General features: G+C 37.5%; 1 protein-coding gene and 1 long non-coding RNA gene across 2 annotated transcripts in view; one reads left to right on the forward strand and one right to left on the reverse strand.

The window, feature by feature from the left end:
• The window catches only part of LOC136357726 (uncharacterized), a 78,224-nt gene extending 67,935 nt beyond the window's left edge, over nucleotides 1–10,289 (forward strand). The window contains exons 6-7 of the long non-coding RNA XR_010742936.1: nucleotides 6,736–6,843; nucleotides 9,470–10,289. This is a non-coding gene — a long non-coding RNA (uncharacterized lncRNA). The remainder of the gene's footprint in view (nucleotides 1–6,735; nucleotides 6,844–9,469) is intronic.
• TRIM13 (tripartite motif containing 13) overlaps nucleotides 1–18,109 on the reverse strand; it is a 212,133-nt gene that overhangs the window by 177,220 nt on the left and 16,804 nt on the right. The window lies entirely within an intron of this gene.

Raw genomic sequence — 18,109 nt, forward strand, 5'->3', positions numbered from 1 at the left:
TGGCTTTATTTTTGATAAATCCACTATATTTAGTTTTAATATTTTTTGTGATAAAATTGGAGGGGGGGGGAAGAACATTTTAATTACTACTCTAATGAAATTTAAAACTTACTTTGTAGAACTTTAGAAAATAGCTTCTTCGTTTTTCTTAATTTTGTATGTGTCCTTTCAAGCAGAAAAAATGCTGGTACAGATTGAAAGTGTTCACACAGTTTTTCTTCCTGTGTGCTTGCCAAAGGTGCAGAGAAGACAGATTTTTAAAAGTTGTGTGCAAGCTATACCAATGCAGTCAAGAGGGACCTGGAAAGCTTTTCTGAAATGCAACTTTTACAAACTCAGCTAGAACTTGGAGCTTGTTACACTTTACAAGTTCCCTGTAAAGTGTTTCATATAGCAATCTAGTTAATGCATCAACTCCAGACAAAACACTTTTTAGAAGCTGGGAATAGAGGTGGGGTTAGTCTTACTCAGTTTTATTTTTGAGCTACAGTTGATTCTAAAATACACTCCTAATATACCAAACTATCTATTGGTAATTTTTTTGTGTCCTGTATCAGCTTCCCATAGTTATGCTTTTTTTATCTAGCAAGCCATCAAAATTGATATAGTGTACTTGTTCAAATCAGAACTGATTATCTTTAGTTTCTTGCCTTTCACAGAAATCCACTGTTTGTACTCTGTTTGCTATTCATCACTCCAACAGAAGCATCAATATTGCAGAAGCAAGTAACAGTCTTCCTTTTGGTTTGTCTTCCTGAGTGCAGTCGGCAGGGGGGTGCACCTCATACAAATTAATACATGAGTCAAGCTAGTGTTAGCAGTAGTGGGAGCCTTAGATTAAGTCAAAAGGGTGTAAAATGAAATTTTATTATGAGAATCCTTAACTGCACTTCTAAATTTCCAGGTATTTTTATACTTCTGAATTTCTCAATGGTTTTACTTCCTGGTTTTTATTTTTAGCTGGCTTTGTTATTTCATGTTTATCTTATGCAGTAGTTCTCGAGCTAGTCTAAATCTGTTTGTTCATGATCCTTGGAGAGATGGCTGGACACATGATATAGATTCTCCAAATTTAGTAGCAGTAAATTTCAGTAATCAGCAGTCATCTGCTTTACTTTAGTTATTAATACTTCACATTGCAAAAAATGTAGTTCTCCCTGTGTTTTGCCATGGTTCTGTAGGGTGTATTGTTGACATAATCAGGAAATAGTGAACGTGGTTTTTTTCTTTATGTCAAAGTTTGTGCTACCAAAACTCTAAACTAGTGTTAGTTATTTCTGTTCAAATATTCATCTTTTTTGTTCAAAGAATTATTTAAATCATTATTTTTGATTTTTTTTTTTTACACAACTTTGTAATAGTCTTAGAAATATTCAGCTACTTGCTAGAAGGTATGGGAGGACCTATTGTGCATAGATAGTGTGTATATAAGCTTGGTTCTGGATTACTGCATCTCTTTGAGGTGAAGTGAGGCAAATTTATTGCTGTGTTTAAGTTATTTAATTAAAAAACCACCAAACACATGCAATGAAATTGCTAGTTTAGAGACAGATTTTTTAAAAAAATTATTTAATTTTATTTTTCCTTTTTAGAACTGCAGTCTTAAACAGTAATTAAAAATCTCACTTTTACTTCCAGAGAAGAGTAATCAAGGTATATAGTTTATAGTTTAGTGTGTCTTAATTCTTCTTCCTCTGACCAGAAAGTAACCTCAATTGAGTGAATTAACTGAGTGTTGTAGGTTATGCCTGAACCAAATAATAATGGAACAGTAGCTGAAAGTACACTGATGCCTTTGAAGTTAATATTCTGAAATATTTCAGTGGAACCTTTTCTTCTTTTAAAAAATACATGCATATCACTTTAAAGGCTGCTGACACCACAAATTAGATGGAAAGATGGTTCCTTAACAAAGAAACAAGAAGGCAGGAGTAAAATAACATACTTCTAAATCTTAGATTTAAGAATGAGCAAGAGTTATAAATTATGTTTGCAGTGTAAATGCAGCAGTGTTTAGTAAGCATATGACAAAAATAAAACGAAACTATTGTTTTAACTTGGAGGGAGGGGTGTAAACAGTGTATGAGAAAGATACAGCTACATATACTTTGAGATCTTAGAATTCTAGAGAATGGAAGTGTTCAGATTTCTTGGTGTAGTGAACAGTGAGATTTTCTAATTCTTTTTCCCAGATTAATTCAATAAAACCCTAAAAATATTTTCCAGTGTTGAACTGACATTGTATTTATTCATATTTAGTGGTGTGTTAGTGGCACTGAACTGTGAGAGGAGAGCTTGGCAAATTCACCAGCAGTTGTCCAAAAAGCTACACTGCAAAATGTCCTGTCTAACATAGGAGTAACTTACTCCATTAATGGAATGCACAGATTAGGACACACTTGTCAAACATGCTGCACTTCATGCTGTGCTATCTCAGTGCAAACCAGGACTCATTTCTGGTTAAACTAAGCTAACCTAGGAAAACTGAGATATGGACATGTAATTGCTGATGTCAGGGCTGTGGAGGACAGTAGCACTGGTGGACAAATGTAATGCTTTTAGACTGTGGAATACTTGAGTCTTTCTGGTTCACATTCACTTTTCTGTTTTAATCAGTTTTCTAATTTTAATCAGAAATAAGGTTGGGAAAGGGTCACAATGAAGAGTGAAGCAATAGCCTTGCTTTCATACTGGATCTGTGTTTTGCATTAATGAGTAAGGAACAAAAGCAATGGAATATGGTTGTGAGCAATGGTGTATAACACTATCAATGAGGAAAAGGTTTTGGCCAAGAAGTATCAAGAGAGTGCTTTTTTTGCGTGACCAAAAGGCACGAGGTAAATGTTTAATTTTTACATCATGTTCTTGGGTATTAGAGACAACATACAGTGTTTAACACAAAGACCTTGGTGTGTTTTACTCCAAGTCACTGACCTGTCAGTCAGATTGCAGGCCTAGTGGTACCTTCTGGATATAATATGTTACATAGATGTTTAAGGAGGTTATTAGTAGTTATAGTTGCATTTAAGGAGCTTATTAGTATGTATAGTAGCCAGAAATTGACTTGTAGCTGGGTTTCATAGGGTCAGAAGAGATTGAGTTTGGCTTGGCATTGTCATAAACTCTTAACTATAAACAATAAAAACTGAAAATTATATTTTATATTGGGCTTGGTCTTTGATAAATCAACTAAGAAATACTGAAATCAAGGAAAGGCTCCTTTATTGCTTGGGAACACTCCAGCTGCTAAAACAAGCCCAAATACGTATACACACACACACACACACACACACTCTCTCTCACTCTCTCTCTTTTTTTTTTTTTTTTTTTTTTTTTTTTTTTTTTTTTTTTTTTCCCTCTCCTCCCTGTTTTTTAACAGTTCCAGTACTTTTTTTTTCAAAGGGCATTCCTGACTGGTGTATGTGAGCAGCTTCTGTGGAATTTCAGTTTTGCATCTTCAGAATCCTTCTTCCTCAGCAGAGCTCTTGCTTTTAGGGACTTGGGAAATGTAGTGGATCTGCTTGCATACATGATTGCCAGCTTTTATTGAGGTCTCCTTTGTCTGTCTCTCATCCATAGACTTAAGACAGAAGGATGGAGGTAGGAGAGGAACTCTTGGTAACTACTACATAGACTTTATGACCAAAACTATGGTAAATAGCTTTGTGCAGACACTCCTGGATTTCAGTAGATTCCTGGCTCAGCTATCAGTATACTTCTTATCTTAGACTTCCTCCTTTCATCCCTTTCCTGTTCCACAACCCCATCTCTCGCACACACTGCCTTCAATTTTATGTGATAATTTGCTTATTCTCCTTGCAAATGATACCTATTTTAATAGCTATGTAGAAAACATATAAGTCACATTGTGTTGAATTTTGGATTGGCTGGTTTGTTTTGGGGCATTTTGTAGTAAAGTTTAAAAAAAACCCAGCAAAACACCTCAAGATCATTATTAAAAAAAATAAAAAAAAAAAGCCCCAAAAACAAACAAAAAACCTCCAACGGCCCAGAATCCTGTAATTCATACAAGGTTTTTTGTTCATGTTTTGTATGGGTTGGTGGAATTAACTGCAAGTTTTCTTACTAATATACTTACTGTAGAAAACAGCATAATAGTTCTGCCAAGACTTTATTTCATAGTGTGTATAGTTTAATTTTAGAGGGATTTAGTTATGCAGAAAAAAAAACCTCTGTACTTAAGCTAGAACCTGAAATCAACCAGGCAATGAAAGAATAGTATCAGTTAAACACATGGAGTTTCAAATGAAGAATTTGGCCCAAGTGTAAAAATGAGAAATGCACTTCCATAGGTATTAAATGTTGCAGCTGTCTTATTTAAATAATTTTCTTTCAAGATTTTAAGGTAAATCTGCAAGTACCAAGCAGTATTTTTCTTGCTAGAGAATATTCTTCATACTCTTTCTCTTACTCTTTAAGTTGGAGTAAATCTCTTACTGCTGGTTAGTGTTTTTGCTCACATCTATCTTTATCTATGCCTTCCACATTACATATATGTGTGTGTGTGTATATATATGGTGGAGATTTGTCTTTACTTTTTCTTCTCTTGGCTTATGCCTAGCACAGTTTCTTCAAGGGGGAGACCAACTGTCACCATACATTTACAGTATAGGTTTATTTTGACTTTGCACTCCTGCTTTAATTCACCATGGTAAGTTGGGTAAGTCGTGCCTGTTTGATTTAGTTTGCCTATTTTAGCTATCTGTTTTAAAAACAAACATAGGTAGTAAGAGGTGGGGTAGGTCAAGTGTAAATATAGCTGTGCATGTATAAAATATACTGAAAATAGCTCTTTGATGCAGTTCCTAAATATAGCATTCCTACCTAGATAAACTTTATAAAGTGTTGGTGCTGTTATCTGCAAATTTACACTGCCAATTCCACTTTAATTGGCATGTTTGTGGCAATGGACTCTTCTAGCAGATACTGCCCTGCTGTATTAGTGTAGGAACAAAAATAGGAAAGGAGCAAAGAAAAACTCCCCAATCTTTCCCCCAAATGGCCTGCCAAATCTCTTCTTGTGCTTCCAGATAGGCCTGTTAATTTCCAGAAGTTGTCTGTCATGACCTGACTAGAAGGCTTATTGCAATAGAGTGGCGTGTTTGGGTCCATGCTGTGTAAGTAGCTTTTGTCTTAACAGTTTAGTATAAAAACATTATAGAAAGTATCATTCATGTTATCTAGGGGACCAGTAAAAGGACTATACACACTTAAATCTCTGGCATTCTTTAGTGTAAGAAAATGATATTGAGCAGGGACATTCCACATCTCTTGCCTACTTCAAGTAAAGTGGCACGGTCATTCTAGGCTGGGGGCAGATGAGCTCCTCCTCATAATAACAGATAAGTTACTATTCATGCTAACAATTGTTGTGGGGTTTTTAATATTTTTTTTCCTCTGAAATTAATTAAGACTCTTTTGAGTCATGTCTGCCCAAAAATTGCAGTAAGGGTAAGCTGCAGAGCTAACAAATGGCTTGAGGACTGATAGAGTAGTTGACAGCTTATTTTAAAATTAGCTCTTATTCTCTTACATATGAAAGTTGTTAAGTTTTCTTTTCACATCTGAGTTTCCAGATGACAAAAAATTAGATTAGAAAATAACCCAGATTTTTTTGTTTTCTTTTGAAATAAACATCTGCATAATCTTTAGTTCCTCTAATCAGACACACAATTGTTCAGTTTGTGGTTCATGTCCCATTAAGATATTTTGCTCAGGTGACAGTAAAGTCTAGAGCTTCACTGTAAATAAACAGTCAGCTTGGCAATGAACAGATGTTTTCTAAATACTTTGTAGTTCATTGATACAATTGATGTTACTACATGAAAGCCAAAGTTCAATAAGAAAATAATGCATTCAGCTCTGAGAGTATGTTTCTGTTTCTTTGAAGCATGGTAGACACCTTGGCATAACGTAGCAGCACATAATGGTTTGTGGGTTTTGAAAAGGTGCAGGCCATATTGTGCTGCCTCAAAAATACAAGGATTTCATCACCCTGAAGAGACATACCACTCACTTATGAATTAGTCAATCTTGTGATGCTAATGTCTGTCATACTTTAGCAGCACGTAAATATTGGTGTTAAGACTGTAAATATCTCCAGTATTAACTGTGCTGCTGAAGTAAGGCTAGCCACTTCTGCACGTGAGTCATGGAACAGGACATTGCATGTATTTCCTATGCGTTTTTATTTCTATAAATTTATATATTGGTTGTATATGAATGCTTTCTTAGCTTTTTTTTTGGTTTTTTTTTTTTTCTGTATTTTCATTTATTTAGAAACTATTAGAGATTCATAGTATCTGATGTTAAATGTAGAATAGACATATATATAATTTTGCCTTGGTTTATGTGAAAACTGAACTTTTTAAAGGACGCATCTCAAGCTACACCTGTCTAACAATGCTTTGGTAAGTGTGTTTGTTTATATATTTAAAAACTATAAACATTATGTTACTTTAATTTACGGCACATTTCTTTATTAAAACTCTTAAAACTGTGTTCATTTTTACAACCTTTTCTAAATTAGTGGAACTGGGAAGTTTTTGATGCTTTTAACAAAGAAAAAGTGCCTTCCAATTTTTTTAACTAAACTTATTAACCACTTCATTTCTTAAACCACTTGGCTATAGACAGGTAACAGTTTTATGGTTAGAAGTCTAAATTCTGTATCTGACTGTGAATTTACTAATTTTTTTTTCATCTTCCACTAAGATTTTTCTCTTGCAGGAGAATCTTTTCATTGAGAGGAGTGAAATTGCTGCAGTGAGAATGGAAATTACTTGAGCTTTTTTCCTTTTAAAAGCTGCATGCAAGAACTGTGTGGTGAGTCAAATGTAGACTAATGGTTATGTAAATGTCACTAATTTTAGATACAGATCTGAAAGTGTGTTTCCTTTTAAGATTTTATTTTCTTCACTATCATGACTCAGTATCACTTGCTAATCTAATTTTATTAGCCCTGTTGTATTTTACCATTTAAAATACACATACCTTATTCAAATAGTTGTTCACAGAGTCAAGTTAATATATCATATACATGGTTTAAAAGGAGGAAAGAAAGCTTATCCGCACTCAAGATTTGTTTTGATTTTAGTCTTCACAGGCCTACTGCGGGTGCAGTTGCACAGGTACAAACATGATGTAGATGAATATGAATCCAAATGGTTATAATTCTTAAGTTTGCGTTATTTGACCATATTTCAGAATTTCAGACTGGTAAAAATCATACTCTTGCTGTCTACTACTGCTATGGATTTGAACTGGCAAAATTACTAATGACTAAAATTCCCAATTTAGTTCAGACCTGAGCAGGTCTCAATAGCACAGCTATGTAGAATTAGATAGCCTATGGCTTTTCATCAAGAACACTTGTGTGAACATTAACCTACTACATTTCTCTTAAGATACATGACCAAAATGAGGTTGACTACTTAGAAAAAATATACTATCTGGATCAAAGTTGGATAGCTTTCTATTTGAGTTTCTTCAAGTAGCACTATGTAACTGCTAAATACTAAAGACATGCACATACACTTCAGTCATTTGAACACAGAGAATGTTTGGAAAGACCTTAAAGGTCACTGATTTTTTTTTGAGCATGCTGCAGACTGGTGCTTGCAGCAGGCCATCCACCCAGTTGCTCTTGTAGATCTAGTGTTTTAATGTACCCAGGATTTTTCCCAGGGACTTCTATGAGTAGATGTGAATCTAAAGAGCTGATCAGAAACTTGAGAGCATACAAGTTTATTTGCATGGCTTTGTCAAAGTCCAGTGGCCAAACTGTTTGTTCCTGACTACTTCATTGTGCTTGTGTTGGCCTTTGTGAGAAGAGTGAAACAGTCTGTGCTTCCTTCTGGTTCACCATGCAAACTCCTATCACTGGCACAAGGGCAGGAAATAGCAGGGAGCAGGAAGAAGCAGAAGGGCAAAGGTTGGAGCGCCTCATTTGGTGGCCCTAGCAGCTTAGAATAGTTCAGTGACATGGTGAAAACACAGTTTGAGCATTTGCAGAACCGGAGTTCAACCAGAGTCCTGTCTGGATTAAGAAAACCTTCAAGTGCTTATGAAGGCCTACTCAAATGATTTAGTTCCTAAACCTTTGAAAAGGATGCTACATTTCTCACATGGTTCACAGGTGGCTTAATATTAGCAGTTATACGTTCCAGAGGTTTGCCTGTATAGGTGCTGCTGTAGACTGTGGCTGGATTGAACTCAATTCATTTTGCAGCTCTGGGGTCCTCGGGACTGTGCCTGATGTAAGAAAGGAAGGCTCACTGTTTTCAGCTCAGGTGCTTATTTTCTGCTAGGCTTAGGAACTGTATGGGAAAAAGACGCTTAATTAACATAAAAAGGCAAGAAAAGATAGGCCTGCTTGAAAATAAACTGAGACTAATAGATGTATATGAGTGAAGAGAACTAAGGTTAGGATCATGTCTAAAAATGTGATGTTAAAAGGTTGGAGCTGAGAACAGATACAGGAAGCACAGATGTGATGAACAGGAAAATCAGAAGGATTGAAATACATTGGGCAAAGATTTGGGGGTTTCTTTGTTAATTAAAATTGGAAGATGCAGCAGCCTGACAGAGGGGTCTGGCTTGAGGCAAAGAGACCAAGTCAGGCTTAGGGAAAGGGGCTTGCACTCCTCAGATGAATCCTAACATTCACTGGAGTGCTCTGCACTTTGGATCCAGAAAGGAATGCAGACTCTTAAGTAGTAGCTTTTGCTGTCATATGGGAAATCACTGTCAATTTCATCCCCCTCATCGTGTTCCACAGAGAAGAGGGCAAGCCTGTTAGTACCCTCAGCTACTTCGTGGATTTTGGTCCAGAAAAGTAATCCCAAAGTAAGAGCAGTTGACGTTGTAAGGGAGATTTCTAGTGCAAACAGAGTAGTTTCTTTAAGGTTATGTGCAGTCAATTTTGAATATATTCAAGGATGGTGACTCTGCGGCCTGTCCTGTTCAGCTAGAATTTCATGCAGTTCATTTCTTACCTGTTGCATCTTGTCCTGTCTCTGAATACAACTGAGAAGAGCCTGGCTATATCTTTACTCTCCTGTACCCCCACCAGCAGGCATTTAGAAACATTGCTGAGATCACGCAAACACAAGCCTTTTCTCCTCCAGACTGGAGTTTCAGCTCACTCAGCCTTTTTTCATGTGAACGATTCTTCAGTTCTCTAATCATCTTTGTGGAAGTAAATAAAATGCTTCATCTAATAAGGGAAATTAGAATTCAAAGGAGGAAATTTTTTGTGAGGGGAAAAAAACCCACCAAAAAACAAAGCACAAGCTAATAACTGTTAAAAGAACAAGAAGATCGCAAAATGAAATATTAACAAGTTAGATAACTCTTGCTTTAAGATTCTGCAATCTTCATTTGCCCCCTTGTGTCAGTATACTATAAAGCAATCTTCATGATCACACAATGTTTAATCTATTGATAGGGGGGGTCAGCCTGTTGTGGTGCTGGGCCAGGGAAGATGTCTGTGGGCTGTGCAAGCAAGAAGCCTGATGTTGCTGCAGATGCTGCAGAAATTAGTAAAAATTCTGTAGGCAATGGAACAAATGGCTTCAAATAAAGGAAACCATGTCTTCTGTGGTTATGTCAAGTGAGAATTCCTAAGAATTGGATGTGAAGTTCATTTTTCTGCCTTTATTCTCACGTGATGCTGGACAAGTAACCAGGCCATTGTTTCTGTAATGTGTATATTGTGCTTTATTTTAGAGGTATCTGATTTAAGATTCTCATGTCAGAAAGAAACACTGGTGGTACACATTAGTAGCTGAGCTTCTTAGGAGTTGTCATTTGAATTGAAATGGTGTGTGAAGTTATCTCCGCTGAAAGTCTGGCCTTCTTAAAGGGAACTTGAAACTGTTGCATACTATGACAGTTTCTCCACATCCTGGTCACATTTAAAATAGGGGTAATCGACACATACCTTGAAGGGCTGTTGGCTACGTTTGTTTAGTAGCTGTACTACAGTAATGCATTTCCTCATGGAATTTTCTATGGCATTTGCTAATTCTGATTTTGGAGGAAAAGTAGTGAGTAGGTGTGTATTACAGGTGAGTACTGTGCATCTTTAAACACCAGATCTGCAATCAACTTTCCTTGTTATCAGCTCAGGCTGGGAAGCAGTGTTTCCATGCTGTCTATTCATGGTCTATTTCTGCAGTCCTGTGAACTCCAAAATACTGATTTGTGTCCTGTCTTGTCACTGATTCATTTTACAAATAGAACTTATTAAACACTTGTATGTGGCACTTTTTGCTTGTCATTTTTATAAGTAACATCGTCAACGTTCTGCAGAATCTTCTATATACTAAAGGTAATGTATGTGTTTGAACGTCAGCATATTTGACAATAAATTTACCTGTGAAGATCTATTTTCCAGAAAGAATGAACTAGTTAAATTGTAACAATTTCTTAATGTACAGTGGTAAACACTGCATTTCTAAAAATGTAAAATTACTTATATTAATTGGCCAGCTAGGACAGTCAACAATAATATAAGACTATGGTTCTACAGCCTTGTGATTCTTGAATCAGACAAGTTTGGGAATTAGTCTTCTTGTTTCTTTCACTATTAGCCTGGCTCTCATATGCCTTTGGTGGTTTCACTGAATGACTTTAGGTTAGTTTTTGGTAGGCTCAGCCAGCTGAATGTGCTTACTTTAAGCAACAGTGCCAGCACTGAGAAAATACCCCTCAGTCCTGAAACTGGCACTCCAGTTTTAAAGTCCCTTTTGTTGCTGAAATCACTAAGGAATATTCAGGGCCTTATTCTTCATTTCTTGACACTAGTACAGACAGACTTTGCCTACCTGCTCTTTAAATCAATATCAAAGGGTCTAGAAACATTTTGGTCTATCTCTTTTCATGCACAGAAGATTAGTATCAACATATGAAGCCAGTACAAAAATGCTCATATAGATATAGCTTCTTAGCATTTGGAAGAAGCTGTAATATGCCTTTCCTATTATCAAGACAATGTGAAAGTCTCCCCCTTTTCCAACAAGCATATCTGTTGTTTTCAGACACATAAATACATCAAAGCTGTATTATCCATCTATAATGGAACTTTCAGATCAAAAATACAAGATTTCCAGTAGTATGATATAAAGATGGACAAGAAATCTGTTTTGAAGGTATGAAATCTGTTAAATTACTTGTTGTTCAACCAGTTTTAGGAAGTGTGCATGAATGGTAGGTTGTACAGTCAGGAAAAGGATTTCACTGCAGATTTGATAACACTGTGTAGCCAGACAGCCCCCTGTTGGTTGTAGTGCTGTGGAGGTTCTAGAAAGAAATTGTATTTGAGTTCAGCTGTTCATTGCACTCAGCAAGCAATTTTTTTCAATCCCATATCACAAATGGAAAAAGTGGAGGGAGAAGAATAATGTGTGTGTTTGTAAAAACTACCTTTGAATCAAGTTTTATCTCTTGTGTATAAGAAATGTTAAAGCTCGATTAAATAGAAGGCCTGCACACAGTTTCTTAATGCCTTTATGGAAGTTTACTTTTAAATTGCTGTAGTAAAAATGTAGAGCAGTACTTCATCCTTGTGATAAAACTTAAGACTAGCATGCCTTAATATCACATTACAGCCTGACTAAGGCAAAGTATTTAGATAAAGTTCTGTCAAAAATGCAGGGTTTTAAAACATTCTTTTGTAAGCTGGCAGTGAACTAACCAGGTACAGTCTAATTTAATGACTGAGACTCTCTTGCAGGCACATCTGTGAGAGCTTCTGCTATTTAACAAGGTGTGGTTTTATCAAGAGCAAGTCTCGGATGTTTTTTAATCACATTTGCTCTGCTTTAAGATGTTTTTTGTATGTGTTTTAAGTTGCTACCAATGCAACTAGCTGTATACTCTGTGTTTTCTCATATGTTGAGATATAGAAGAAGTTCTTATTCAAAATTAAATTAATGTCTCATGCTGATGATTGCAGGACACTTAGTAGGCATTTTGGCTTTTTTTTTCTTCAAAGTGTTTGTAAAGAGAACCTAAAATCTCCCTTGTAATGGTCACTGTATATCCATGTAGTGATGGAATACTGTAGATATGAAATGTAGTACTGGGTGATGCAAGGATTCCAGAAAGAACTGTCACAGAGGTATAGAATCTTCTGCTCTGAATTAAACAATGTATAAGTTATCTCTTTCTGCATCAGGTATGGCCGAGGTTATAACATTTCATCTTCATTTAAGGAATTGGATTTGTGGCTCAAAATCCATAGCTGCAACAGTGCTAGAGAAACTGATGTGACAATTAGTTTCCTACTACAGCACAGAAGACTAGCATGATGCCAAGAAAGCCAGAGTGCTACAGAACTTTTTCTCACTCTTAGAACTCATTAAAAAAATCAATGATCATATATCTTGGAGCAGCTGGCAAAAGCAAGAGGGTAAGGCTACTTGCTGTGATTGAAAAGAGGGAATGGGAAAGATTGGAACAGAACAAAGCTGGTTTAAAATTGTCATGACTTGCTAAAATCCCTCGGAAGAGTTTTAAGAAACTAGCTGAAACAATCTGAAGGCAAGGGGACTCCTCCATGAAACAGAAAACCTGGGTTTCAGGAGCTTGAGGAGATTCAAGTTTACATCTCCAGCTTCTGAAAAAATACTCAGTGGAAGTTGCCCACAGATGTTCCCCATCTTTCTTGTTAAATCAAGGATATGCACAAAAAAGTCACAAAATTATTTTGTTCAAAGGTTGTTGGCAGTGATAACTATTGCTGTTAGCAGATGAAAGCAAGCTGCAGGTAGGATTTCAAAGGGTAGTGGAATTTGTTTTTATTGGACTAACTGTGCAGTTCCTTGCATGTTCCATATTCTTTTCCTAAGATGTTTCCTGAAGTAATGGTAAAGTCAGCATACAATAAATATAAGTAACCATTAAAGCACACTAAAAGGAATACCTTATGTTTCCAGTAGATGAACATTGAGATAACGAAGTCTTTATGAATCGCATCACAGTCCTCTATTATGCCAGAGTTCTGGGGTTTATTGCTTGAAGAGAGCACCAGTAAAGGTGGCTTTAAACTGCTTCTGTTCCTACATTCTCTAAATCTGCTGAAGATGGAAAGCAGGGAGCAGCATTAAAGAACTTCATAGCTGTTCAGCAGCCAGCAAGGGGATTCACCTCTTCCCTCCTGCAATCTATCCTCAAACTGCTGCTTTCTGTGTTGGAAGCAGCTTTTTGAGTCTTTGAGTTTGAGAGTTTTTTTTGGTTTGGGTTGGGGTTTTTTCCGCGGGAGAGTTTACAATCCTCCTCATAAATAAACAGCATAGGTAAGAGCATGTTCTAGATCGAAGAAGATTCAAATAACTTACCCTATTCAGAAAATTTAAAATATTATTCTTCTGAGGAGTGGTTACTCCATTCCTAAATTAGGATTGAACTTCAGGACTTCCTCATGGTTCTTGGAGTATCTTTAATTTTTAGTTTGTTTAAGTAATTCTAGTTACTTAGAACATACAGATAACTTGCAGAGCTGTTATACTGTGATCCCATTTTTTTATGCTTATTCAGGCATAAAGTAACTAGCCTGAGAAAAGCACCACCTTTTGCTATGAATGTATCTCAGTTTCCTCCAAAACTGCAGGGTTTTTTTTAGCTGTAAACATTTGTCCAGGCCAGTGGACATAATTTTCAATCATAATTGACGGAATCCTAACTTTATCTCTAGGGGTTTTTTATGTTTGCTGCAGGATTCTTTTAAAAACAGGACCTGGTCCTGGTGATTTATAGTGTTTGAGTTTTTCAGGCTTTCAATAGGCTCTTCTTTTGAGACACCTGGGCCTGGGGAAACTACTGTGAATCTCCATAAGGCACATCCTTGAGATAGGAATCTCCGTCACCCTTTATGTTAAAACAAATTAATTTATATTGAACTTCTTTACCTGTGACATTTCCTTTCATCTGCTTCTGGATATTACATTGACAAAACCAAAAAATATCCTACTGAATTCTAACATCTTTAAGAATATTTGTAATTCTCCTGTTTGTGTGTGTGTGTTGTGTGTTGATACAGGGGCGCTGCATGCAGCCATGAGTACCAACACAGCAGAACATTCTTCAGCAGCACCTGTGAAAGCAATAACTGCATTTCTTTGTGCAAGAGTAGTGTTAATACATCCCCTCATTCTTGAGACTACCAGTTAAAGTTAGGGTCCCTTTGAGAGGTCGGACCGAGCTATGACACGTCCACACTGATGCAGTGATAAATGCCGTACTGACGTTTATTGTTTGTGCATTTGTATTTATCCTCTTACAACTTTATTGACATTACAAGGCACACAAAGAATGTACACATTTGCCGCCTTAAGGTGGCTACTGTATTAGCACCATACATCTACATGTGAACACCCATTAGTACCCGAAATACCTTAAGAAAGAGAGGTGAATTTTTGCTGTGCCACAACCTGAATTCCCACTGCACCACAAAGGCCCACAGGTCCCGCAGGCCAAGGGGCCCAGTCTGGAATTGCTCACACCTCATTCCAAATACAAATCATGGCACCATCTCTTAGAAACTCCACTACAACCAGTGGCTACAGAGAGCTTTTCATTAGCTAATGGTAGTAGTATTTTTATTTTTCACCAATCTTCATTAGGTTTTTCTTACTTTACTTTCTTACTTGTTTATATTAACACTTAAACAGCTGTTAAGATGTGGTTTAGTTAAGAAACTAGCATTTCTGGTTTGTTTGGTTTGGGTTTTTTCTGCTTTGGTTGGAGAAATTGCTTCAGCCTAGAAAGAATTCCGTGTCTTTGCATACCCCATGAATGAGCACAACCTCCCTAGCATTCAGACATTTGCTGTGTAATGTAGTGGTGTCATTAAGTGCTATCTACATAAGATACACTATTTGAGTTGATGAGCATCACATGAAACTTCTATGAAGGCTGAACAAGTGAAACATCTTGCCTCAAGATGTCACAAGTGATACAGGCACCTGGCCTCTGGTTCTAGTTTGCCTGAGCAGAAACACTTGAGAAAGACCAGAGCTCTTCTGCTTTTCTAACTTCTTTTCCTAGGCTGTCAGCACATCTCCTAACATGGCCAGACCTTGATTAGATGGAGACAAGGAACAAAACATTTGCAAAACAGATCCTGATTTTATCCTACATAAATTCTGAAGAAAAAGTTAAGCACAGCTCAGACCTGGGAATACCAAGCAGTCCAATGATGCAGAGCTGGAATTTTCATGACACAGTGGTCTACAGTTCTTGGATTCCTTGGCAGCCATAATTCTAGAGAAATTATCAGTAACAGTATGGCACCAAGAACTGATTATAGGAAGGTTGAATCACTTTTGAATCCTTGAGCTTTATCAGAGAAATCCAGCTCCTTGCTGTCAAATGAGGCTCAGAATCACCCCTCGTAAACTTCAATGGGTGTCTGGCCTTCAGTATTGATTTGAACATTCTCTACTTTGCTGGTACTCAGAGGTCGTTTTTTATAAGCTTCTGGTGTCCTGTAGGACTAGTTCCAATAAAATACTCATGTGCTTAGTCAGAACCAGAAGACTGAAAGGTTCTCTACAGTTCTGTTTAGCTGGACATCCTACACCAGTAGAGAGGCAGGTGTGGTTCACACTAGGGCAGCTTATAGAGATGGGAACTTCCTGTATTTTTCAGCATCTCACAGATTCAGAAGTGTTAAGGTTGGAAAAGACCTCTAGTCCAACCATTAACTCAGAACCACCATGCTTACCACTAAACCATATCCCACACCCCATGTGCCTTTTGAGCCTCCCCAGGGATGGTGATTTTCCCTGGGTAGCCTGTTGTAATGCTTAACTACCCTTTCAGTGAAGAAAGTTTTCATACTATCCAATTTCCTAGTATCCAACACTAAACCTATGCTAGCACAACTTGAGGCCATTTCCTTTCATCTTGTCACTTCTTACCTGGGAGAAAAGACCCACCTTGCTTCAACATCCTTTTAGGTAATCGCAGAGAGCTTGCTTGTTTGTTCTTCCAGGTAACAAGTGACAAGATGAGAGGAAATTGCCTCAAACTGTACCAGGGGAAATTTAGGTTGGATGTTAGGAGGAATTTCTTCTCAGAAAGGGTGATTAGATATTGGAATGGGCTGCCCAGGGCAGTGGTGGAGTCACCATCCCTGAAGGTGTTTAAGAAAAGATGATGTGGCATTTGGTGCCATCGTCCAGTTGACAAGGTGATGTTCAGTTGGTCATAGGTTGGACATGATCTGAGAGGGCTTTCCCAAGCTAATTGATTCTGTGAAAACTGCCACCAATGACAGGAAATACTGACAACTAGAGCAAAAAGATGCTGCAGGTTTGTCTCTGCTGCAGAAAGAATTACCTTCTGAAAATGAGGGTCTCGAGTATTATTAGTTAATATTGCAAATGCTAATTTGAAATGGTAAGCATTGCCACAGACATCTAGAAAGGAATTTAGATACAGTGCAGTAGAGAGCCTTTATGGCAGTAGAGATATTTCCAGAGACAGACATCTTGACAAAAAAGTATTTATGGGTTTTCTGAAGCACAAGGATCTATTCAATGCTTTGCATTCTCTTTCATAGACAGGCTTGTACCACGCTCTTCTTAGATCCCCAAGACAAGTAAACACCAGTTGCCAAGTACAGGCATCACAAGAGTGTAGGATTTCCAATCCTGCAGGTCTACATGCCCTCCAGCAAAGCAGCACAAAACTTAAAGAAGGAAAAAAAGACAACTGCCTCTTTCAGAAGAACAAAAACCCACATACGTATGCATGTCCTGAAGACTCCCTAAGTGATCTAAGAACTGTCATTACATCCTTCACTCTGGGTGTTGTTTGGGTCCTGAGGGTAGACAAGCAGTCAGCAGAGATCCCTCCGCAGAAGAGATGATCCAAAGCATAGTGGTCTGAAGTTCCATTAGCCTTCTGTGACTTCACATAACATTCAGCTTTTCTATTCAATCTCAGAGCCTACCTCAGAAGCTCATTGAGATCATTGGGTCAGAGGGGGGTGAGGCACTGGCACAGGTTGCCCAGAGAAGCTGTGGAAGCCCCATTCCTGGAATTGTTCAAGAGCAGGTTGAATGGGGCTTGAAGCAACTTGGTCTAGCCAATGGCATTCCTGCCCACAGCAGAGGGGTTGGAACCAGATAGTCTTTAAGGTTCCTTCCAACCCAAACCATTCTGTGATTCTAGGGGTAAGACTTTCAATAGCTTAGCACAAGACACTGTTGCAGCACAGCTTATGAGGGTAAACTATAGCCAACAGAGGAGCTGCTCAAGTGTTCCTGTGCCTGCTTGGGCATTTTACAGCAGGGAATCTCCAAAAGATGAATCTTACAAAAAGATCATTTGCCCATCATTTTTCCAACGTGTATTCATAGAGATTTTGGGACTGTATATGGACACCAGTGAAGTCTAGATTGCACTATCACACTTCACACTATCACACTTCAATTGTCAAAGAAATCTTATAAAATAGGGGCAGAAGGCAGTATTAGCCTAACCAATGATGGAAGAAACTTCTGTTACATCGGGGGCCATGCAGATACAATTTTTCATTTACATTCTTGACACAGCTATATTTATCTATTGATGTGTTCTGGGGATCCGCAGTTTACTGAGCCAGCTTGAGAAGATAATGTTTTGAACAACTATCGGTAGCAAATGAATATATGGCTTAAGGATAGAATTGCAAATGGAGAAAACAAAAGGTAAACTAGTCTGTTCCAGGGGATACCTCTCCAGTTTATGGAAAATTAGGAACTTACCAACAAGGTTTAGTGCTCACCATAGTGAAACTGGCATTGAAACAAAAGCCACCAAAGGACACATCCAGCTTAGCTTCTGTTTCCAAATGTGAGGTATCAACATGACTAATCCATCTGATGTCTGGATCCTGCAGGGTTTCACTTCACAGTACATATGCAGAAATTACCTCCTAAAGAGAAATTTTCTTCTTCAGGTATGCGAACTATTACTGGAAGATATTCTATACGTGCATTAACCTAACATATTGGAAAAAATAAAAACATCCCTATAGTCTTGTGAACATTTAAGTCTCCTGTCCATGTTGTTCTGTACCATTTCCAGGTTCGTA

This window comes from Sylvia atricapilla, chromosome 2 (assembly GCF_009819655.1).
Source record: "Sylvia atricapilla isolate bSylAtr1 chromosome 2, bSylAtr1.pri, whole genome shotgun sequence".
NCBI lineage: Eukaryota > Metazoa > Chordata > Aves > Passeriformes > Sylviidae > Sylvia > Sylvia atricapilla.